The following is a 25,609-nucleotide window of genomic DNA, read 5'->3' as shown; positions in this document are numbered from 1 at the left end:
CTTCCAGAAATTGCATCCAAGCCCCGCTATAAACACTTAATAACGCTTTCACCATCTCATGATGAAATCGAGACCCCCCGTTAACTCTTAATGGCATGCCCGTCAAATCTTGACAATTGCTCCTTATTAATTTGATCATTGAATCCGATCCATTAACTCTTAATGGTAAACTTCACTAACTCTTAATGATAGTTTCAGCCTTAATTGCTTAGTCAACCATCACACCCAGATATGAGTGTGAACTTCTAGGCTCATTATTAAGTAGCAATTAGGACATGTCAAACTCTTTGATGTTGACCAAACATTTTGGTCTACAACGAGGATATATCCATCTCCTCGATGTACCCCGAAAGACCCTGAGTGACAACTAGCATTATGTTAGGGCAATCCTACTAGTAATGAAGTCTTACTTCAGAATAAAACCTATTTGGGCTTTTGATTCCCATGTACTATAATCTCACCATCAATTATCATCCCGATCGAGTGAGAGTCATGGACTTATCAAACTCACTGACTCGATGACTATGCCAAAATCAGTATGGTGAGATTGAGATGACACATCGAAACTCTTTCCGACATTGGAACACTTTCCAATCAAGTTTACCTTGGGCATGGGTTTCTATAATCAAAACGGCTACTAATCACATAGGATGTTCACCTCACGCTAGAGGTCAATGGATCTCATCAGCAATCACCTGCCTCTATATGCCATTACACAGGGACTACGCAGTGCATCTCCCACCTCGTAACCAAATGATTCTTAGCAATAACAAATTCCTAGCACCAACACACAAGACAACTGTGTTGCCTCCAGTCAAAAAATCAGTAACACAATCGAAGCCTGTGATAGTTCATAGATTCTTTCTCAGTCATGTGATCTATCACGTGCATCACATTTAATAAGTGTTCCACTAACACCTACCCACATATATACTATATTCATCTCATGGATTATGGCATACGACTCACCATCATTTATCATTAGCATCTCATACTTATCAAATGTAGGATCCCATGTGCCAGTCCGTACTCCACTAATCATAGTCCCCTTCTAAGAAGTCTAAGGACTAGAAACTATCATTAAGATATCCTTATTACAAAGGTTAATTGTTACATATTCTTAACACTTAAAAATAAGACCTTCAATAGGAAATCTAGAGACTCATTCTTATATAATGATTTGAGAGTTATAAATGAAGATATGACCTCAAAATATAAAAACACATTTTGTTATATATTGCAAGAATTGTTGGGATTACATAGATCTTATCATATGCGCAGCGAAATTAAGATTTAGTTTGCAGGTATCCCATTTTTCAAAAATTATAGTTTAACAAATTAAAGGAAAAACAAAAAGGTTACCTCTTTGATGAAATCCGATTTCACCGATAGGTATTCCCGCCATATAATCCTCCCAAGTGTAGGATGTCGAGTTGGTCCACCTGAAATTACTTCTATCCAAAAATATCAAAGAGAGTGATAAGTAGAAGAAATTTTTCATAAAAATTTTTAAGACTTTCTTAGTCACACACCTTCATTTAAAAATTAATTGATATAAAGTAAATGACGAGAATCTAAATAACAGAAATTAAAGATGTTAAAATTAAAATACAAGAATTAAATGACAGTATTTAAAGAACAAAAATTAATTACAATAAATAAAAATTGTAAAGCGTCAACAGAAATTAATAACAGCAGAAAATAAAAGCATCAGAAATAAAAAAAAAAAAAAACAAACAGAATATAGAGCATCAATGTAAATCTAATACAAAAATTTATAACGAAATGTAAGCAGCAACAGAAATTTATAAGCAACGACAAAAAATAAAAATAGAAACAGTAATCAGTAATGCATAACAGAAACTAAAGAAACAATATTCTTGAAGCTGAAAATTAAGACTAATCCCTACTGCTATGCATAAATTAAAAACCATTTCTACTGTGCGGAAATTAAAGAGGACCTCCCCTCCGTGTTGCTGTGTTGCGGTGCAGCATCCCCAGAGCCTTCATTTCTCTCCAGCCTCCGTTTCAGCCACTGTGCGAAATTCCTTCCCTCTCCCAGCGCTCTCAATTTCCTCTCCTCACTGTGCGCTTTTGCTGTGGCCGAGAAAATACCCATCTGCTGTCCGAATTTTATATATATATATATATATATATAATGCCCACACCCCAATTACCCTTGAAATTGCGTATAATTACAGCCTAAGGGGCCACGAGCTGGGTTGCTTCATTTTTGGGCTTCAAACAATTGCTGCTTCACGCATGTGGCTGGGCTGGGCTTCTAATCCAATTTAATGGGCCTCAATTTGCACTTGAATTAGCTGGACTGATGGTCATGCGGCTCCAAGCTTCACGCATGCAAATATAATGTTATATATTAGAATGTATTATATAATCTGAATATATATGTATGTTACGCATGCTGCATTCAAATGTAATATTATATATATTTATATATAGCATGGCATGTATATGTATATGTATTATATTATATTATATATTATATATTGCATATTCTTTTCAATTTAATTTCTTTTGTCAAAAATTAAAGAGAAATATTTTTTTTCTAAAATTTCTAATTTATCTCTAATTTCTCTTTAAATTTTATTTTCATCTAAACTTGCATATAACTACAAATTGTGCATAACTATTTAATTAAACCCAATTTTAAAATTAAAATAGGAGTATAATTATAATAACATTTTACAAAATTAACCACTAATCATGAAAGAACCCCTAAGGTAAAGAGGTCCAAAATAAGAATGTTAAAATATGATTATGAATTATTTTTAATACAACCTAGAGAATCTATTAAGGATATTTATATTAGGTTAAATAATATTGTATCAAACCTAAAGAACTTAGGAAAACGTATATCAAATTAGGATATTGTTGAAAAGATCTTATAAGGCTTACCTCATGAATGGCATCCTAAGGTCACTATACATGAAGCACAAGTCCTAGAAAAATTGTTGATAGATAAACTATTAAGATCACTAATGACCCATGAGTTGAGTATGAGAAGGTAAGAGGATCACTAAGAATGTTCTTCACTGCAATCCACTGTTTAGAAGGCAAGAGAATTACTCATCATGGACCGGACTATGTCCAACAAGGTCTTATTCCTCCTTTCAAACACATCATTCATCTCCAGTGTTACAGGTAGAGTCCATTACGAGAAAATCAGCCTATATTCTATGAATAAGGATCTATAGAGATAGATCCAGAAGGTTGATAGGATTCTCCCAAAGCGTACATTGACAAGGTGCTAAAAATGTTTAGTATAGAAGATTCTAATAGGGAAATCTTCCCATACCACATGAAATACATCTCTCCAAAACTATGTGTCCGAAGACACAAGATGAGAGAGATAGAATAAGTCGAGCACCATATGCCTCACCCATTGGCTTGATTATGTATGCTATGTTATGTACGAGATTTGATGTCGCATATGCTTTGAGCATATGTAGAATATATTAGGATAATCCATGTGAGAAACACTAGATTGCAGTGAAGAACATCCTTAAGTACTTGAGAATGACTAAGGAGATGTTCTTGGTATATGGAGAAGGAGAGCATACTGTGAAGGGGTTCACGGATGCTAGTTTTCGGTCTGACCTTGATGATTTTAAGTCACAGTTGGGATTCATATTTTTCCTAAACGGTGGGGCCATGGTTGGAAGTATTTTAACAAGAGATAGTGGCAGATTCAACAACTGAAGCCGAATATATAAAAGTCTCCAAAGCAACTAAAAAGGTTGTATGGATCCGTAAGTTCATTGATGAACTTAAAGTAGTGTCCAGTATTGTTAATCAAATAACAGTTATTGTGACAACAATTGAGCCATCGCACAAGTGAATGAACCACGGTTTCATCAACAGACCAAATTTGTATTGCAGCATCACCATTTGATAATGGAGATTATTAGCCAATGTGACATATATAGAGAAAGTGTCGACGAATGACAATGTCGCAGATCCCTTGACTAAAGCTCTATCCTAGGAGAAACATGAAAGTTGTGTTCGATCATCAGGTATAAGATACATGAGTGATTGGATCAACGTCGAAATAAAAACATTCACATAAAATTAAATCTAACATTTAAATTTCTGAGTCATTTACATATTAGATCCATCTAAGTGTCTGGCCTCTAACTCATGATACGCGGCACACGTCCATTGGCGAGGAAAGCAAAATGGGCGTGTTACCTCCCTCTCATTTTCGTTGCTTGTGTATGAACGAAAAATAATGATTTTTCAACCCTTGAAAAATCACAAAAAATAATTCGTTAATTTGGGCAACCCTTAAGGGGGTATTTATAGAGGATAAGGCCTCTTATGGTTTCTTAGACCCTAATGAATATGGGTGTTGGTGTTGGTGTTTTATACCCAATCAGATTGGGCATGTTCTACACTAACAATTGTAATCATATTTATTATTGAATAAGAAGTTATTCAATTTCACAAGAAGTTATTCAATTTCAGAAAAAGTCATTCTATTAGTTTCTTGTTGTAATAACTTGATAAAACTAAATAAAAGTCCATATGATGTATACTATAATTAATCTATAAAGATGTGAGATGATACATCACAATTTGTAAACATCATTAAATGTCCCAAGTCGCACTATAAAAAATCAAAGTTATAGCGACGGACAATTCCGTCGCTAAAATATCAAAATCCGTTGTTAAATTTTTTAGCAATAGATTTAGTGACGAGAGCCTCTCCGTCGCTAAAGATGACATCTCTAGAATTTAACAACAGGGCCTTTTAGTGACAGGTTAGGACCCGTCGCTAATTCAGCGACGAGCCAAGCCCCATCGCCAAACAAAAAAATAATAAAATTAAAAAGTATATTTTTAAAATAAATAAATTTAAAAGACAAAATAAAATTAACATTTTTAAACATAAATAAAAAATAAAATTATTAAAAATTTATATAAATAAAAATTTAAATATAAAAAATTCATATTTAATTAATATTCAAAAAATTGTTTATACTTTATATTTATTTAAAAATAATTTTTTTATATATAAATAAAATTGATGATAATTAACAATTTATTTTAATTAATTAAATAGAAATTAAAAATATATCTATATAATCATTAATGTGAAAATAAAAAATTAAAATTCATATAAATTTATAAAATAACAAAACTAAATATGTAATTCAAACCAATTAATTTAATTAATAAAATATAATCATAAATATTCAATTACAATCATCATCGTTACAATCATCATCATTAAAATCATCATTTTGTTGAGTTGACAGTCCAAGTTGTTAATAAGGGTGAGTCGACAGGCCAGATTATTATAACGTCATCATCTGTCTATTCATCTACTCTTGTCATGCCATCATTTGTTGCTGCCACTAATGCAGCTACACATTCTTCTTTGGCATCTCTGTCACTGGGTCTGAGCGGAATGTAGCTCATTTTGCACCTCGATTACCTGGATCGAAGCGGAATGCAACTCCTCGTTCATCTAGGTGACCCTCACTCTCATTTGTTCTAATTTCGACGACAACCCATATGAACCACTAGAGCTACTACCAGATCCAACTAGGTATGACTGCCTACCTTAAGAGTCGAGACCTTAGACACGAACCTTCTTGTTCCTACTAGAGACAGACTGATAAAAAAATATGATGCTCATCGACTGTAGGTAGAGAGGACGACTCACTACTGTCGGTTGATGCTGAAGATGTCTCTGTACTTAATTTCTCGAATGCCTCCTATATAAATTAAAACATTGACGTTGTTAATTAATAAAAAAATCATTAAATTGTAATGTTAATTAAATTGTACATAAATACAATTCTTGCGATGGCATTTCATCTATTATCAACCTACACTTCTTGTCCTTGATCATCCTTCTGAGTGTGGGTTCTCCTAAAAATCTCAAATTCATTGGGCTCGCGGTCTAATTCCTTTGCCTACAGGACAAATATATGAAGTAAATAAAATAAAATATAAACTATTATATAAGTTTATAAAATTTACATTTAAGGAGGAAAACTAATTATCACCCTTTTTCGGCTCTTAGTGAAATGAATGGATCTGCCTGTGTGGATTGACCCACCAGTCTCGAAGACATCATTTTTTTTGTTTTGTTCTACTCATTTCTTGTACTCGTCTTCATCCCACTTTGCCTGCAATGCTGGCCGCACCATTGGATCCATCCACTCACCCTTATTAGTACCTCCTTTAATTTTCTTCAAATTATTTCTGAAACTTCTCCGACTAGATTTATTCCAAGTGATCCATATATAATCACTCTCATCAAGTTGCCACTTGAACTCCTTCTACAAGAAATTAAAAATGAATAAATATGTATAAAATTTTAAATTGAAACTTTCTATAAATAAGAATTGTAATTATACTAACACTAAATTCTTCCAGCCACATCCGTCGTGTTAATTCTGGCACGTCATTCCAATGAAGCCAAGTTTCAGTGTACTGTCTTTTCCAAATCTTTGATTGTACACCTGATGGGCCAACCTCAGGAAAAAAAATTGTAAAACCAATATTTATCAAGTAAGAACATGCATTTCTGTGTATAACAATTACAAACAATCAACTAAAAATAATATATATAAGATACTCATTGATCATAGTTTTGATTGCAGGATAACTTTACTCGGTAATCAACTCGATCGGTATCAACTAGATCGGATGGAGTTGGCTCAACATTCTACGCAGGAAAAGAGGGCGAATGATGTGCATGTGGTGTCGGCATAAATAAGTATGGGTATGAACCTCCTAGGGGATGAAAAGTAGATCTATGAGAGGAGACAGATTGTGGTGCAATCTCAAGTGGGTGGGACTACAGTATAACCCATAGGATATGGCATAGGGGAAAATGGCTGTTGGAACTGAATCATGGGAACGAAAATGTAACGACCCAGATTTAGTAATGCACTATTTTATTTTTTTCTTGAGGTTGTGTGGGTTAGTCGTGAGGTGTAGGTTAGTCGTGAGGTGTAATATGTTCTTTTTGGCAATTATTAATTAAGTGTTGTGTTTATGTTTGGAGTATCCGGATGAATTTAATTTCTATTCGAATAGAGGGTTGGGATATCCGAATGTGGTGGTGAGGCATCTAGATGGTTTGAGGCATGTTCGGATGTCTCTTTAATTTTTTTTTGAATAACATTCGGATGTGGGGTGAGACATCCGAATGCAAGAAGTCAAAATTGAAATTGAGACTAGAGTATGTGAGTGATATCCGGATTCTTCAGTAGCTCATCCGAATGGCTTCTTTGAGTTTCTGTGAGTGATATATGGATGGATGAAGGCATATCCAGATGTTTCTTTGGGTCTTTTGAGTAATATCCGGATATGGGACTGTAGCATCCGGATATGATTTGGTAATATTCGGATATAAGCTTTTGCATTCGGATGACCATGTTTTAGCAATGCAGTTTCCACCTTGTAAATCTATTTTGACATAGATTTAGTCAGAATCTCAAAAAACTCAAAAAATTAAAGTTGTAGATCTTTCTCTTTTCTTTCCATAGAATCTTTAATCGCTTCAATCGGATCTCGAACTAGCGATTTAGGCCTAGAATACGAAAAAATGTTGAATCTGTCCAAAATTTCCATTTTTTTCATTGTATGCCTCCCATATCCGAATAGCCCCTCCTTACATCTGGATGTTACTCACATCAGCTTGACCCAGCCTTGTCTCTTGCATCCGGATGACTCTTTCCATATCCGGATATCCTCCACTTTCAGCAGCACACATGTCACTTTCTTTCTCAATTTAGAAGCTGGCTTTTCAGAGGCATGTTGGAGAATTTATTCTCCATCTTGCCATGTATAATTCCCTACTACCATCTATCTCTCATATATAATAGTGGGTGTTGAGAGAAGAGGGAATAAAATTAATTTACAAAGAGGGTAGGGTGTGCGCAGTGAAGAAGAAGAAGAAGAAGAAAGGGTACGAATCATTTGCTTCAGGAAAGCCCTCTCTCCCTTTTCCCTTCTCTTGACTTCTTTGAGTCTTACCAAGTTAGCTTTTTTTGGTGATCGGGCTATACTCAATTATGCATGTGTGGATATGTATATATATATATATATGTCGATTTTGGGGTTGGTCATCTGTTATGCATGCACTGATATGTATATGGTTATGTATATGCCAATTTGGGGCTAGTTCTCTATTATGCAGGATTGTATGTATGTAAATATATATATATGGATATGGCCGAGAGCCTACATATGTTTAGGGTTAAGTGGAAGAAGGTTGGGTTATGCATGCAAGTGGCTATTAATAGGGTGAGTAATGAAAAAGACAAAAATTTAGTAGATATATTAAAGACCCTATGTATAGCCGAGACCCTATGGGTCCAATTTATGGTGTATATATATATATATATTTTTATACATTAAGTATTTAATTATTTTCGGTATGAACAGGTAAATTAAGTAAAAATGGGTCTTTGTGTATACTTTGGACAGTAGCCAATCTTTGAATTCTCAATTTGGTGATTGTCAGTTTGGGATTGATTTGGTTGGGTCAGTGGAGATTTACAGGTGATTTTGGGAGATTTCCTCTTTAGTTCATTCTTATGTCTTCGAGGATTAATCTAGATGATGTATTGAGTCTTTGCATTGGCTCGGGAGGGTTTGTTCACTCTCCATTTCTTTCATGGAATGAAGCTAGGCCATCATTGGTAGTGCCTAGTTTAGGTTTGTTGTGGCCAAAAGTAATTGCATGTGTTTTCTTTTATTTCCAGTATATCGTCAGTTCATATGCATACAAGGGCTTGGGATATGCATTTGGAGGTCTTATGTGACTAGTGTGCTTGGCCACGGGCATACTGCATCATATGTGATTTCCTATATGGGCAAACAGGGCTTCATGTATGGCTTATGAGCGTTATGTATCATCATTTATGCTCATTATGCCTCTACATCATACTTAAACACGAGCACTCCAACGTATGTGATTTCTTATATGGGTAAGCAGAGCTTAATGCATGGCTTATAAGGGCTATGTATCATCGTTTATGCTTATTATGCCACTACATTATATTTGTGCATTGCATGGTTACTATCGTCGTGTGGATGTGTGTGGATGTTTTTCGGTTTGGGCTTCGGCTCCAGTTAAAGTTTCAATTCCAGTTATAGAGATGGGTGCTGGTCGCTCCCACCCAAGAGAGCTTTGGCTCGCGATTCAAGTACAGTTATCTTTCAGGGAAATGATAGGTTTGTGATAGGGACTTAGGTGTCGTGTGTCTTATGTGGGTCCCAAGGACCAGTATGTACATATTTTATTATGCGACATATTTATATATCTGTTATGAGATTCATGGACATGTGATGTATGGTTGGTTGTCATGCTTTGCATGAGTTTTGCATTTGGGTACGAGTTATCTTTAGCTTCCATACTCTTATCAGCATTTCCTTTCTTATATGCTTGTTAAGTCTTGTGACTCACTCTTGCTTCTCTTCATTCCAGGTAAGGGTAAGGGTAAGGGTAAGGCTAAATGTAACACCCAGTGTTACCAGTGTTAAGAGAATGAGAATAAAAGTGAGAAAATTCCAAAAATTCCCTTGAGAATGTGAAAGATTTTGAGAATGATGGTGCCCTATGAGAGATGAGCATTTTGGTAATTTGGATGGTGAAGTCCAATATAAAGGGTATTTTGGTAAATTGGAAATAATTCCTATGTGGAATTAGGTGAGTAAATGAATTAAATCTCAATTTTGTATTTATGTGGAGATATATGGGATTAATAATTCATAAAAAGGTATTTGGGGAATTTTGAAATTAATTCCATAAAGGAATTTAATTATGGAATATTGGAAAAATGGTGGATATTCTATTATTTATGAAAATAATTATTTTTCTCTAAATTGATGGATAAATGTGGTGATGCCAAATGGATGGCGGAGATGGAAGCTTGGAAGCCAAGGTTAATGTCTAAAGGTGACACTTGGCAAAGTCTTGTTCAAGTATAAATGGGGTGATTTAATTAAATGCAAAAGAATTGAAATTAGTCTTTCAAGCATTTAAAGAGAGGCATGATGGTTTGGATTAAAAAAATCCAAAAAGAAAATAAATAGTCATGCATTAACGGTGGAAATTGGTCCCATTAAATTAAATAAGAAATAAATTAATTATGTCTCTCAAGTGTGATGGTTGGAAAATAGTCAAAGGAAATTAATTGGAAATAAAAAGGAAATTTCCAAGTGATCCAATGGTTGTGCTTGAGTCTTGGAAGAAGAATGGATCCAATGGCTAGAAGTGGATCTTGGAGGATGGCATGGATTGCCAACTCATTAAGAGTGTGTTTTCTCTTAAAGGTGGAGATTAATTCTTCCAAAAATCAATGGTGGAGGTTTAAACCTAGCAAAGCACTTGGATTGTGCTTCCTTTGGATGGCTAAGATTTTGTCTTGTAAAGTGAGAAAAGATCCAATGGTGGATTTCAAACAAGACTTAATGCCATGGATTGTGTTAGTTTGGAGGGTGAGGATTTATTCTCACCAAATAAATCCAATGGTTAAGATTTATTCTTGTAATATGGAAAACTAGTATATAATGGCAAGTGAGGAAGTCTTGTCTTCCTTTGGCCATTTGGAGAAAGAAATGGAGAAGGGAGGAAATAATGAAGTAGAAAGAAAGAAAGAAGATGATGAAGGAATCAAGGCAAGTTATACTTTCTTCTCTTTATTTTTGGTATGCTTGTATGCAAAAATCAAGTGGCTTGTTGGAATGCCATCTTAGATGGGAGAAGATGATGATGGAAGCTCTCTTGAGAAGAGGATTTCAAGCTTCAAAGAGAAGAAAAGAGGTAAGGGATGGCCCTATGGGAGGGTGGCTATGCAATGTGTTGTAAGTATGTTTCATAAATGTATATGTTGTATTTGGCATGTTCTTTTATGTTCATGAGACTTATGGCCATAGGTTAGTTTGGAAACATGGTTGAAATAGTGGGTTGATGCCTCTAACCTTGGAGGGTTGTGAGGGCAAAGAAACCTAGCCACACTTGCATGCATTTGAAAACATATAATCTTGTTATGTTCATATTTATTTGGCATTACACCCTTATTGAGCTTAATAGCTCATGAGGTTTTATCCTCCCCATGTAGGTTGTTCTTATATCAAAAGAGAAAATGAAATGTTGCAAGCTTGAGGTTGAAGCTCATGGTGTATTATTCCTTTGTTGTAAATTTACGGCTTAGGGAAGCTTATTTATTGTATGTGTATCATGTAATGTAATTTAATGGTTGGTAATGGCATGTGAAGGTCTAGAACCATGGATGTAATTTATTTGGAATAAATCATAAGGGTGGAGAAATGATTTTGTTTATGAAATTTTGGTTGTGTAATGAGGCTTTTGAAATGAGAAAATTGGATGTTTTGATGCATGTATGAGGGGTGGAAAAATCTAGAAATTTTTGGGTTAGAAGACCCAAGAAAAAAAAAAGAAAAAGCAGTGGAGGCAACAGCAGCAGCTGCCGAGGCCCGCGCGTGGCCCGTAGGGGGCCACAGTGAGCAGTAGGAGGCGCGCAGGCGAGCACGCGGCAGGCGCCCGCGGCCCGCTGCCAATCGCGCGGCCAGCGCACCGGGGGCCCCGCACAGGCCTCGGGTGCGCCAGCAGGCCCCGCCAACTGAATTTTTTTTAAAATTCTGAAAAATTGGGGATTTTGGGGCATTTCTAAATTGATTTTGGGCCCCGAAGGAATTTTCAAAATAAAGGGATTTTTTGGGCATTTTTGGAGAAAATGTCGAAATTTTGAAAAATTGAAAATTTGAGTTTTTCCTTCAAAAGTTGGTAATCAATCAATGGATTGATTTTAATGGTGATTTATGGAGCCCGGTAAAATTCTTGGATGGAAAAAGAATTAAATGCAAATAAGAAAATGATGGTTGGGCATCTTCATGAGTTTTCTTTTCAACCAAATGTGGTGTGGTTGAAGCCCAACTCTGCTAGTGAATTGATAAGTGCATAATTTCATATATTTATTTCCCTTACATATGGTCTCTTGGGTGAGCTTTATGCCTTATTGTGTTGATTTATACTTATTTTTATGGTTAAGGCAATTTTAGATAGGTTAGAATAAATTGGGCTTTTACTTAAAAAATTTCAGCTTTTTAATATTTTGACCTTTTGGACTTCTTGCAGATTTTCGAACATGTTAGAGTTCAAGAACATGAATAATGTCTTCATAGATTTTGTAGAGGACTTCTTGGGATTTCCATAATGGTATGATTTGTCCAAATCCGAGTTCGTTTGGGCCTCCAAATATTGCTTCAAGTTAGGGCCGAAAAGCTGGGCCAAATCCTAATTGGATTAGAATTCTGCACAAACATGGAATCTTTAAAAGGCCATAACTTGAGCTTCTGATGTCCAAATCGAGTGATTCAAAATCTTAAATTCATCTAAACCTTCTTAACTACAATTATTAATAAGGTAACAAAGTCCAAAACGCTGGTTATCCGACCCAAAACGGTCTCACAAGTTACAGAAGTCTAGGAGCCCTAATTCCTTGGCTGATTTGCATTCTTTGTTGGGGGATATTTAAAGTCTTGATCCAAGCTCAAGAGGGGGGATGCCCAGGAATAAAAAGAGGCATAGAAGCACATACAAGAGGGGGAATAAGCATCCTTTTCATATTTTCTCTTCTTTTTGTGTTCTTTCTCTCATTATGTGTGGCTAAACTTTGGTTTTTCAGTAGAAGGATATTTTGAAGGCATGTGAAGAACACTGTGAGATCTTTTTGAGTTTATTTGCAATCTAATTATATCTTGAATATTCATGTATCTTCTGGTTTTATTAATTATGATTGTGTGTTTTGATTGCATAGACGGCCGCTATTCAATTCTTGATGCATGATCAATTGCTAGCTTGAATACCAAATCCGTAATTGTTTGGGCTTTCTTGCATAAGTAGCAACTAGGGTTGATGATTATGGACAAGTTTTCATTCAATTCCTAGGGAGTACATGTGTTGAATTAAATAAATCGAGCTTGTGTGCTTATTGTTCAGATTTGGTCTCGTTTCCACAAAGTGTAATGCTTCCATTGAATTAAATTCTAGAGAGCTTGTTCTAGGGTTGTTTGAAGATAAGGGTTAATTGAAGAGCTTGTTTTAATTAACTAAGAAGTAAGGGAAACATTGAATGAACAGAGCTTGTTGTTCTTTCTAAGGCCAAGTATTCAAGGAAAATTAGTGACTTTGGTATCAATGATCAGTGTTATAACCATTGGTGGATAAATCCCTTCCACCGGAAGCGTTTCTATTGATTACTTTAATTTCTTTTGCATTCTGATTTGTCTTATTAATTTAGAATAATATTTTATTTTTAATTGTTTAAATTTCAAAATACAAACCCCCCAATCGTTTCTTCTATTTATTCTAATTTTTCAAAGGAATGGATCTAACCAATCCCTGTGGATACGACCTTGCTTATCACTATCACAATTCATATTTTTAAGAGCAAGAATTTATTATTTGTTGGATTCGACACCCATCATGAATCATGGGGTTGAGGGAAGGGAAGGACGAGCCTAATTCACACCTAGGGCGTTTCATCTTGAAACATGGTTTGCCCTTCACCAAAGGCCGGGCAGGTGGACAATTTGGATAATTGTTCATGAGTAACACCTGTAAGTGGGAGCGGGGCGTTACACTAAGTGTGGGGGTAAGACTAGTAGTCTTGAGCTATCCTGATAGGTGGTGTATAGGGAAGTCCTAGTAGATCTTGGTTTGGTGTATATCTTGTGATTTTGTGCCATGGATGTTTAACTTTTGAGTACTTGGCTCGGTTTTGTATGTGTATATGTATATGTATATACCATGTAACCCTATGACTGGTTGTCTTTCATATGCATGCTTAGGATGTGAGTTATGCTTCCACTATTATTTCTTCAATATGAGTTCAAGTGATCCTAGTTGAGCATGCATGGCAAGTCAGGGTAGTTTCTTTTATATTTTCTCTACCCCTTGTAGGCTCTCGCTCGAGTTCTTCGGCTTGGCTAGGGTATCCGAGTGGGGGTCTCACAGAAAGCATGTGGGTGTAATAACTGAGGATATAAAGGAGTAAACGAGACAGGATGTGTGGAGACAGAAGGAAAAGACTATTATCCAGCACTACTAGGATCTAGGGAATGTGTGTCCCTACAGGATTGACATCTTCCTCTACCCCTACCCCTACTTGGTTCGGGAGATGAATGTCCTAACATCTGTTTTTGAGAATTACATAAAATATAAAAACATGGTAAAATGTACAAGGTCACGGACATTCAAAAATACAAAAGATATTATATCATAGCATATATAAATGAATTTACATATTCATAAATATATCAATCTTCTTCTACATATTCATCATTATCTATGTCATCAGACAATAACTCTTCCTCATCGTCTTCTGATATAGATTCTTCATTTGCATCATTATCTTCTTCTTGCTGAACAACATTTGAAACATCTATTTCCTTAACTATCCCATATAAATCTTGTAAAATACCTCTAAGGTCATCATTTTAATCAATTTGTGGGAGTTCTGGTATCTCATCCTCCTAGAAAGGTTCTTCCATGTTTGCTTTGGGAGCAGTTATTGTAGCTCGTGCATTTGCTTTAATAACAACCATCCAATCATATTTGTCAAGTCAAGTGTTGGGGTACGATGCGTAATACACTTGTTCAGCTTGTTGGACAAATATGAAAAGATCATATTTCATATACCTTCTTAACGATCGAACCTCCACAATTCAATACTTATTATGGATTTTGGTTCCCCGAGAACTTGGATCGTACCATTCATATTTAAACAGAACTATCCTTTTGATTGGTAGGCCTGCATATTCTAATTCAATAATGTCTATAATTTTTCCGTAATAATAGGCCTCTGAGGATCCAATCCTTGTCCCAGGCACGCAAACACCAAAATTTTTGATAGATCTACTATTGCTCCATTCGACGGTATGAAATTTATATTTGTTCATAAAATACATTGGTTAATGCCGCACATTTGGAGTCAGTTGCCATCCTATGTTCTGAAATAATAGATTTGTAACAACTTGAGTACTCGAATTAACCTGAGAAAATGTTTAAATCACTTAATGTATAACTAAAATTCAATTTAAAAATAATCTAGTATGAGGTAACATACTTGATGATGGAACCACTTAGGAAAATGTTCCTTGATTTGTTTGTCTATTTTTGCGTCTGTGATATTTGAAGATAGCTGACACAATAGATTGGTGTACATGTTGAAAAATTAAAATGATGTATTAATCAAATAATATGAACCAACTATGAATTTATAAATATATTTATTTAAATTTTAATTCTTACTCGATATAAGGTTTGACCTCCAGACTATTCAACAAGACATATAATTTAGCAGCTTCAAACTGTAACGACCCGAGATTTTCTTAGATCTTTATTTACGACTGACTAATAACTTAAATGCATGGGCTAAAAAATTTGACCCATCATTATACAACAGCAGAAGCAAATTAAATATAAATATACATCTCATGAGCATTTCCCTACTCAATAAAGTATCAATCAATCAAATGCCACATATACATAATCAGAGTCCCTGATCACAACTCACACCCCAAAGATCTTTTCGGCTAGGATTGTCCTATATACATAGAATCCCAAAGAAAAGAATAACATCGCCATAGAAACGATTCCCGAGCACCATTCTTCTCAACCTGCAATGATGGTAAAACAAAGTGAGCCACAAGGCTCAGCAAGCATAACATAAGAGATATGGTAAGGCTAGGAATAAATCTCTCACACTAAATACCACTCATCAAATGCCGTGATGGAAATCAAAGTGCCATGCCATGCCATGTATAACATGCAGTCGTCAACATAAATAAATAAACTAATACACAATGGCGATTCTCGAGGCCCACATAAGAAATGCATAACCTGACACCCAAGTCCGCATACAAACCTGTAGCTGCCATGGACTAGCTAGCATCCACCATACTGACCTGAAGCGCTAGTATAAATCATATGAGCTCGAGGCCCTGGCTAGCAAAAATATATGAGCCCAAGGCCCTGGCTAGCAAAGATATATGAGCTCACGGCCCTAGCTAGCATAAATAAATGAACCCGAGGCCCTGGCTAGCATAAATATCCAGTATCATAACCATGCAATGCAACAAGTAATAAATGCAATGGCTTTTGTAGCATTAACATGATGACAAGGCCCCCATAAGCAAAGCATCAGGCCATGCTACGCCCACATAGGAACTCACACAAGCGAATGTTCTAAATTCATATGCTCGCCTAACGTACACAAGTCAACACTCAACAGGCCAACCGTGTCATGCCAATACTCACACCCCTAACACATACAACCATGACTCGCAATAAAAGCAAACCCAGTCCCATGCACTGCAATGCCATGCAATATGTCACATAATGGCGGAGCCAGTCGTCAATGACCAGGCACCGGTTGATAATCTGTGACTAGGGATCAACCAATCAATAGCCGTCCTCGGCCTGATCGATGGTTCACTCCAGGGTCACTAAATGGTCAACACGTCACCTCACCAGTCAATAACTAATACCTCCAGTTATCCATACTCACACACGCTAGACACCATAACCACAACCAAATCCTGCCAACCCACTAGGAACCTAGCCCCAGATTAAGTTCGGCATCATTCCCAAAGAAACAGGGGTGATACAATACCTCGTATGCACACAACAAATAAAACCTTAGCAAGTCTCATATTTAATTCAAATTAATTCATACTAATAAAATCCTTAACTCGCATAATTAACACACGAAACCGAATCGAATTAAGGGAGGGCATGGAGTTCATAAAATAGAATAGGCTCACAAAGGAAGTAAAGAGCTTGCCTTAATTTAGCTGATTTCAGCGTTTTTATGCTTGTACGCCACCAAATTAATACACGCTGCAAAATAGTATAATCTTCCAAAATTAATAAAATTGCACCTAAAATTAAATTTCAACCGTACAAAATTATTAATACATGTTTCCTTGCTTACATGGCTAATTAATCTTCGATTAAACCAAGTTTAATCCCAAATTTTGGAAGAACAACATTTATATATATTTTTTATATATATTTAAGATACATTACCACACAACATATAACATGTACATTTAAGATACATTACTATACCAATGAAAATCATGAAGATATTATGTTAAGATATGATCATTCCTAGTTCACTTCTAAAAATTTCAAATTTGTTTTTATCCAAAGGTTTAGTAAAGATATCAGTTATTTGATGGTTTGTATCAGTGAATTCTAATGATATATCTCCTCTTTGAACATGATCTCTAATGAAATAATGTTTTACTTCAATGTGCTTAGTTCAGGCATGAAATACAGGATTTTTGGTCAAGCTATTGCACTTGTATTGTCATATTTTATTGGAATATTTTTAAGTCTTATACCATAATCTTCTAATTGATGCTTCATCCACAAGACTTCAACACAACAACTTCCAGCTGCTATATACTCAACTTTGGTGGAAGAGAGTGCAACGGTATTTTGCTTCTTACTAGACCAAGATATCAAAGAGTTTCCCAGAAATTGACATGAGCCACTGGTGCTTTTTCTATCAATTTTACATCCATCATAGTCAACATCAGTATAGGCTTCAAGATAATACTCATTTGACTTGGGATAAAATAGCTCTAGATGAGATGACCCTTTTAAGTATCTAAAAATTCATTTTACAGCTTTTAGGTGAGATTCTTTAAGGTCGGATTGAAACCTTGCACATAAGAAAACATTGAACATAATATCTGGCCTACTTGCTGTTAAATATAATAATGATCCAATCATGCTTCTAAACAGCTTATTGTCCACTTTTTATCCTATCTCATCTTTGTCCAAATATAATGAACTACTCATAGGAGTAGCTATAGGTTTGCAATCTTAGACATTGAATTTCTTAATAAGGTCTTTAATGTATTTTTGTTGAGATATATAAATCCTTTCATTTTCTTGTCTAATTTGTAATCCTAGAAAATATTTCAATTCTCCCATCATACTCATCTCAAATTCCCTTTACATTATATTTGCAAAATCATCACATAGAGATTTATTTGTTAACCCAAAAATAATATCATTAACATAAATTTGAACCAATAGAATGTCTTTGCCTTGAATTTTAATAAATGATGTTGTATCTATTTGCCCTCTTTTGAACTCTTTTTCTATAAGAAATTTGCTAAGTCTCTCATACCAAGCTTTAGGACCTTATTTCAAACCATATAAGGCTTTGGAAAGTTTAAATACATGATTCTCAAATTTTGGGTCCTCAAAACCCAGGGGTTGTTCTACATATACCTCCTTATTTATATAACCGTTTAGGAAGGCACTTTTGATATCCATTTGATATAGTTTAAAATCTTTATAGCATGCAAATGAGAAGAGCATTCTTATGGCTTCAAGCCTAGCTACGAGAGCATAAGTTTCATCATAATCTATTCCTTCTTCTTGGTTATATCCTTGAGCCACTAACCTAGCTTTATGTCTTATAACAATTCCATTTTCGTCCATCTTATTTCTAAATACCCATTTGGTTCCTATAGTTGGATTATCCTTAGGTCGTGGAACCAATTTCCACACTTCATTTCTTTCAAATTGATTTAACTCTTCTTGCATAGCTACGATCCAATTTTCATCAATCAAAGCATCATTAATGTTTTTAGGCTCTATTTGAGATATAAAGGCTGCATATTGACATTCATTTTTGATAGATGCTCTTGTCCTAATTCCTTTAAAGGGATCACCTATAATTTCATTTTCTTCTACATATTTTCTTTCTCTTGGGAATGATGGATCTTTTTCTTCTGGAGGCATAAGTTTTTTATTTTGGCTTTTGTTTTGATGATCTAATAAGAGTTTTCTGAGATTTTTGCTTAATTCATTTTCATATTCTTCTTGAGATATTTGGACAAAAGAGTTTGTGTCATCAATTCTTACTTGTATAGTTTCTTCGATTGTCAATGTCTTCTTATTGAATACTCTATATGCTTTACTTAGTACTAAGTATCCTAAGAATATACCCTCATCACATTTTTAATCAAATTTACCTAAGGCATCTTTATTATTTAGAATAAAGCATTTGCTGCCAAAAATGTGAAAGTATGAAATATCAAGTTTTCTTCCTTTATATAGTTCGTGTGGAGTTTTATTTAAGATAGGTCTTATGGAAACTCTATTTAGAATATAACATGCTGCATTTACAGCTTCTGCCCAAAGATTTTTAGGAAGATTTTCGTCACACAACATGGTTCTAGCCATTTCTTGTAGAGACCTATTTTTCCTTTCAACTACTCCATTTTGTTGAGGGGTTCTAGCACAAGAAAAATTATATTCAACACCATTTTCTTCACAAAAATATTTAAAATGTTCATTTTCAAATTCTCTGTCCTGATCACTTTTAAACTTTGAAATACACATTCCTTTGTCTTTTTGAACTCTTTTGCAAAAAAATTCAAATTGTTTGAATGTTTCATTTTTAGAAGCAAGGAAAATTACCCAAGTAAATCTAGAGTAGTCATCTACAATAACAAGAGTATAATGTTTCCCTCCTAGGCTTTGAGTTCTCATAGGACCAAAAAGATCTAAATGAAGCAATGCTAGAGGCCTAGAGGTTGAGATTTCATTTGAGGGTTTGAAGGAAATACTTATTTGTTTTCCTTTCATGCAAGCATCACAAATGTGATCTCTTTCATATTTTAACTTAGGTGGCCCTTTACCAAGATCATGTTTTGATAATTTATTCACAAGATTCATACTAGGATGACCTAGCCTACTATGCCATAACCAAGTATTTTGAGATATGGTGGATACTAGACATCTTTCTATACTAGATAAGGATAGGTCTAGGTAAATTATATATACATTATCAATTCTATTTCCTATCATTTTTATTTCATTTGATTTTAGACATGATACCTCACATATAAAGGTGTTAAAACACACTCTATTTCCACTGTCGCACAATTGACTCATACTAATTAAATTGTGTTTAAGACCATCTACCAAAGCAGCATTTTCAAGCATAAAATTTTGAAAACATATAGAACCAATACCACGAATTTTACCTTTTGAGTTGTCTCCATAGACAACGTTACCTCCTTATTTGTAGGTGATGTTGTTGAAGAGTCGTTCATCTCCGGTCATGTGTTTTGAGCAACCACTATCAAGAAACCACTTGCTTCTCACAACATTTGTAGCAAGAGCAACCTGCCATACAAACAATCAAGTTGCTTCTTTTGGTACCCATCCCTTTTTGGGTCCATTCATGTTAGCATATAATTCTCCTTTTGGTACCCAAATTTTCTTATATCTATGTGGGTTGTTTCTTATGAAACATTTGTTGATAGAGTGATTATGTCTCCCACAATAGTAACATGTGATCCTATTTTTTGGAATGTATGGTTTATGAAAATGCTCTTTCGATTTTTTATACAAGGCCTTTACGAAAATAGTTTTGTTTTGAGAATCTAAACATGGATCAAAACCTAGGCCTTGTTTATCTCCAAAGCTTCTTTGAGCTCCTAGGATCATTTCAAGTTTCTTTTTCCCTTCAACAAGTTTTTCTAAGGATTCCTTTAAATCAAAATTTTGTTTGGTTAGAGTTTCATTTTTACTTTCTAGATCCTTTTTCTCATTCATCCAAGAATCTTTTTCTTCCTGCAATATTTTTACTTCACTATCTAATGATCTTGATTTCTTTTTGAGAACATTGTATTTGAATCTAACTTCATCAAACTCATTCATGATTTCATTTAATGCATCTTGTAATTCTTCTAGAGTAAAATTCAAGGATTTATAAGAACTTACCTCTTTAATATTGGCCATGAGACAAATATTGGCAACTTCCTCATTTTGATCTTCATCTCCCGAGGAGAAGTCATTCTCGCTCCATGCGGCTAAGGCTTTCTTCTTTCCTTTCCATTCCTTTTTCTTCAAGGAAGGGCATCCGGCTCTTACATGACCTATTCTCTTGCATTCATAACATTTAATTTCTTTAGTACTTTCTTATTTTTGCTCATTATCTTCTTTAAAATTCCTTTTTTGATTGAATTTTTGATTTCTCATGAATCTATTAAATCTCCTAGTAAACATTGCAAAGTGTTCGTCCTCACTATCTTGTGACTCTTGATTATCGATCTCTATCTTAAAGGCTATACTCTTATTTTTCTTTGATTCATCTGGATCATTTCTTTTCATCAAAATCTCATGAGTCATTAGTGATCCTAGCAACGTATTAAATGTTAGAGTATCTAGGTCTTTGGCTTCCATTATGACAGTGACTTTTGGATCCCAATTTCTAGGAAGACTCTTTAAGACTTTTCTAACTTTTTCTGTGTTTGGATATGATTTACCTAGAGATTCTAAACTTGAAACTATATCATTAAATCTAGTAACCATATCTTTTATAGACTCACCTTCTTTCATGGAAAATAATTCATAGTCATGAACAAGTAAACTAATTTTTATTTCTTTTACCTGTTTTGTACCTTCATGTGTTACCTCTAGCTTATCCCATATTCTTTGGCGGTCTTGCAGGTTGATATACGATTGAATTCTTTTGCACTTAGGGCATATATCAATGCATTCATTGCTTTTGCATTGATCTCCATGTTTCTCATTTCTTCTTCTGTCCAAGTTTTCATTTTCTCCATATCGGCCAATGTAATATTCTTCTTAATGGCTTGCATAAGAGTAGAATCCTGCATAAGATAAATTTTCATTCTTGCTTTCCAATAATTATAGTTAGTACCATCAAATTGAGGTGGACGAGCTATACTTTTTCCCTCAAATGGGATGAACTAACAAAAAGAGCCATAGATGGATATTGTCCCTAGGTTGTTAAACCTATTAAAAGAAATGGGAATTTGGCTCTGATACCAATTGTTAGAATAGAAATGCTCTGGCACACACCAAGAGGGGGGGTGAATTGATATTTTTAAAAAATCTTTTGATAATGGAAAAAAATAAGAAAATCTTTTTCCAATGAGGAATTTAAATATGTGAAACAGGGGAGAAATAAAGAAATGCTTGAAAAGATAAAATGGGAAGACCACAAACATACAAGAACACAAGGATTTATAGTGGTTCGGCTTAACTAAGCCTAATCCACTACCTTAGCTCCTCACTAAGGATTTTCAAGCAAAACACTATAATTCTCCTATCACCCCGGATAGGCCCTTTAGCATTAAGCTAGGAATATACAAACCTCTTGCTTAAATAAGCAAACCCTCTAGCAAATCTAGGTAACAAAACCCCTACTTTGACAAATAGGTCCTCTAGCTATACAAGCTAGGAACATAAGAAATGATACAAGAGATTTGTTTGCCCACTTAGTTACAATGTAATTAAGAATAAATATAAGGGTAAAAATTATGCTTTGAAATGAATAAAATACAAGCCTTGAAAGCAAGATACTTAGGGCATAATTGAAGCACAAAGATTGATGAGCGCTTGGGAGCTTGTAGATGGAGTACTTCAGTATCTTGAAATCACCTTCTTGTCTTACATTTATAGAAGTTTTAAAGACAAAAATTGAAATCATCCCGTTGAAAGAGGAGAGAACACTTGAGAGGAGTGGTCACTAGCCGTTAAAAGCTGTCTATGACAAACCGGTCGACAACTTCATATAACCAGTCGACAGGATGAATTAAAAAATTTGAACACCAGTCGACAGGATGAATTGAAAATTTTGAACATCGATCGACAGGTAAGGAAAAATGGTTGATAGGTTCTTAAAACCGGTCGACAGATTAACATGCAGAGGCGGTCAACAGGAAACAATTGAGAGCATGTTATTTATCCGGTCGACAGCCTATGTCTTAACCAATCGACAACTTGACATTTTAAAGCAACCGGTCGACAGGTTCTTATACATTTGAAAACCCATAGCTTAGAATATAATGAGACCAATGGATTAAGACAAAATATGATAATTTTGCTATGATATAAATATGAAAGATTGTTTTTGATTTACTTTGATTTAATTTGAATAAGATAACTTGTTAGAAAAATAGTTTGAAATTGAATTTAAATTTATTTTCATATATGTATAAGTTTGGTCGATCATCAAAACCAACAAATCAATATCATCACCATCCACCTGATTTTCATTTCTCCCGCAACACGACCTGGATAATTGAAGACGAAAATTTATGGATATGAAGAATCTCCCCCATCGTCATTTCGATGGACTCTCGTCCTTCTTAATGGAACATTTGGTGCAAAATAATATGAACCAAATGTGCACGTCTCCTCAATTAAATATGCCTCACATATAGATCCTTCTACACAAGCTTTATTGTAAACCTTCTTCTTTAAAGTGTTGAGGAACCTTAGTTATTCGAAAATCTCCTCAATATAGGAAAATTTTATTTTCTTTAAAAATAAACAATTCAAATTATATTAGACATACCTTTCAAAGGGATACATCCATCTGTATTGTATTGTTCCCCCCACCTTTGCTTCGTAAACTAAGTGTATTAGGAGATGCTCCATTAGGTTAAACCCTCGGGAGGAAATACACACTCTAATTTGCATAAAATGATGGGTATATTTTTTTTCATGACATCTAAGTGTTCAATCCTCAATATTGTGCAAATGTCTTTCAAAAACTGGCATAACTCAATGACCAGATGCCAAATTTGATCTAATAATGCTGCAAATGCCGTTGAAAGTAATCGCTCCATGAGAACATGGCAATCATGACTTTTCAACCCAAAAAATTTTGCGTTTTTCATATCAACGCATTTACCCAATCTGGAAGCATATCCATCAGGGACTTAAGTTCTTTTATCCACGTCAAAACACTTAACTTTTATTCCCTTGTGAACATGTATTGGGCCTTAGGTTTCCAATACTTACCCCACCACGGTCTATTAGTTCAAGTTCATTCCGCCTACAATATTCTTTAAGGTTCATTCTATTCTTGGTATTATCTTTACTTTTACTCTTCAAATCAATTATTGTATTGAAAAGATTGTCAAAAATATTTTTCTCAATATGCATGACATCTAACTTGTGTCGGATCATATTATCTTTTCAGTATGGCAATTCCCAGAAAATGCTTTGTTTCGTCCAATTGTGCTCCATACCATACCCAAGTATCGCATAATCCTGTAGCTGCAGAATAGATGAAAAATTATAGACTCTTTGAAAAATGTTATCTCCAGTTAACCATGGTGGTGGAGAAGAATTCTCAACTCTGTTTTTTTCTAAATGCACTTGTATTTCTCTAAAAGGCATGATTCATAAGCAAGAATTGCCTATGACAGTCAAAAAATGACGTCTTTCCACCATACTTGAGGTTGAAAGCTTTAGTTTCCTCCATACAATATGGACATGCTAATCTACCCAATATCATCCAACCAGATAACATTCCATATGCAGAAAAATCATTGACGATCCACAATAGAGCAGCTTTCATCAAAAAATTATTCTTTGTTGATATATCATAAGTCAGAACACCTTTCATACCACAACAATTTAAGTTCATCAATTAGAAACTGTAAGAACACATTTATCTTGTTTTTCAGATTTGATGGACCTGGAATAATAGCAGTTAGAAAAAGAAACTCCATTTTCAAACACAATCCAAGTGGCAAGTTATATGGCGTCACAATGACTAGCTAACAAGAATATGGGCGACTTGATTTACCATACGGAGTGAACCCATCTGCACAAAGACCAAGCGTCACATTTCTAGGATCGACGGAGAAGTTAGGATATTTCTGATCAAAATGTTTCCATACTTCCCCATCAGATAGGTGAGACAATACACAAGGCTCACTCCGACTTTCATGATGTCATCTCATGCTTGCAGCTGTAACCGTAGAAGTATATATTCTCTACAGTCTTGGTATGAGAGACAAATATCACATTTTTTTATAAGAAATTTGTCTAAATTTTTCCTTCCCACTTCTTACAGGTTTCAAACGAGGATAACCGTAAAACCTATAACTCATCTTGGATTCATCATCCTTATAATACAATATACACCCATTTAAACAACAATCAATCTACTGATAAGACCGAGTTGGGAAACCAACTTCTTGGTTTGATAAAAGTCAATGGGCACACGATTACCAGTTGCATTATTTAATGCATAAACTGCATGATTTCAATATACCCACCTTTAAAAATGTTGTAATCAGACTTAATACTCAACATCCTAACTGCAACAGAAAGTTCACATTCTACTTTTCAGTTTGGATACAATGGAGCATGTGCAGTAGAAAACATGTCATAAAATGCTTGTACGTTTTCAGTCGGTGCTTCATCTAAATTATAAGTTTGATAACCACTTCCACTACCAGTACCTTGCATTATATATAACGTATTCGATGGCCCAGTCGCATCCATTACCATTTGTTTATAAGAATTAAACTGATACCTAAAATTATCTTCACTATAATATTCATTTTCAACAACTAAATGAGGCACTGCGGGCACTTCTTCACCATGATGCGTCCAATAATAATAACCCTTCATGAATCCATGTTTGCAAATATTTCTTTTCACCTCATTGACTAATTTGAACCTCAGACACTCACATTTCATACAAGAGCAGTTTAACTTTCCTTCTAGTCT

This window comes from Diospyros lotus, chromosome 5 (assembly GCF_014633365.1).
Source record: "Diospyros lotus cultivar Yz01 chromosome 5, ASM1463336v1, whole genome shotgun sequence".
Lineage (NCBI taxonomy): Eukaryota > Viridiplantae > Streptophyta > Magnoliopsida > Ericales > Ebenaceae > Diospyros > Diospyros lotus.
The sequence above is the reverse complement of the archived record's forward strand: the minus strand, read 5'-3'. Positions refer to the sequence as shown.